Source organism: Bison bison, unplaced genomic scaffold, assembly GCF_000754665.1.
Source record: "Bison bison bison isolate TAMUID 2011002044 unplaced genomic scaffold, Bison_UMD1.0 scf7180017864037, whole genome shotgun sequence".
Taxonomy (NCBI): Eukaryota; Metazoa; Chordata; class Mammalia; order Artiodactyla; family Bovidae; genus Bison; species Bison bison.
Window position 1 is genome coordinate 6,026,349 of NW_011494609.1, and position 503 is coordinate 6,026,851.

Genomic DNA, 503 nt, shown 5'->3' on the forward strand with positions numbered 1-503 from the left:
GGAGTCCGGCGCTGGGTGGGTAGGCACGAAGAACGCGCGAACTGCGCGCGAGGAGGTCCGGGGTGGGCGCCGGGGGCGGGGTGGAGGCACGGGGAGTAGCCAGCCCTGGGCGACCAGGGGCGCGTGACCAGGGGGCGGCGACTGGGTGGGCTGAGTAGGGGTTGCGTTCCGAATTGCCGCGGGTCGTGCGCGCGGGACTTCTGAGCCCGCTGGGTTCGGACCTTGGGTGAGACTGTGGCGGGGCGTGTCGGAGCCCTTGCAGTGTGTCCCGGCAACGCGTGGCGGGGCAGGGCCAGGCGCGTCCCTCCCCAGCCTAGCGGAAGCGAGCGGCCGCGGGGCATTGTGGGCACTGTGGTCCTCCGCCCCTAGCCCGGAGGCCGCGAGCGAGCAGGTACTGGGGCTGCGTGGTCCGGGAAGGTTGTGAAGGTGCAGGCCGGGCTGCAGGGAGCGCGCGCGGGTCACACGCTCCCAATGCCGGAGTGCGCGCAGGCCGGGCTTTGGGG

At 73.8% G+C, this 503-nt stretch overlaps 1 protein-coding gene across 6 annotated transcripts in view; it reads left to right on the plus strand.

Moving 5' to 3' along the window:
- The first annotated feature begins 351 nt into the window (after positions 1-351).
- SLC19A1 (solute carrier family 19 (folate transporter), member 1) overlaps positions 352-503 on the plus strand; it is a 25,285-nt gene continuing 25,133 nt past the window's right edge. For 4 of the 6 annotated variants that reach the window (XM_010834871.1, XM_010834873.1, XM_010834876.1 and 1 more), the window contains exon 1: positions 360-391. The gene's annotated coding sequence lies outside the window, so the exon portion shown is untranslated. Of the gene's footprint in view, positions 392-503 lie in introns of all 6 variants that reach the window. The other 2 variants (XM_010834872.1, XM_010834874.1) reach the window with 2 other exon arrangements.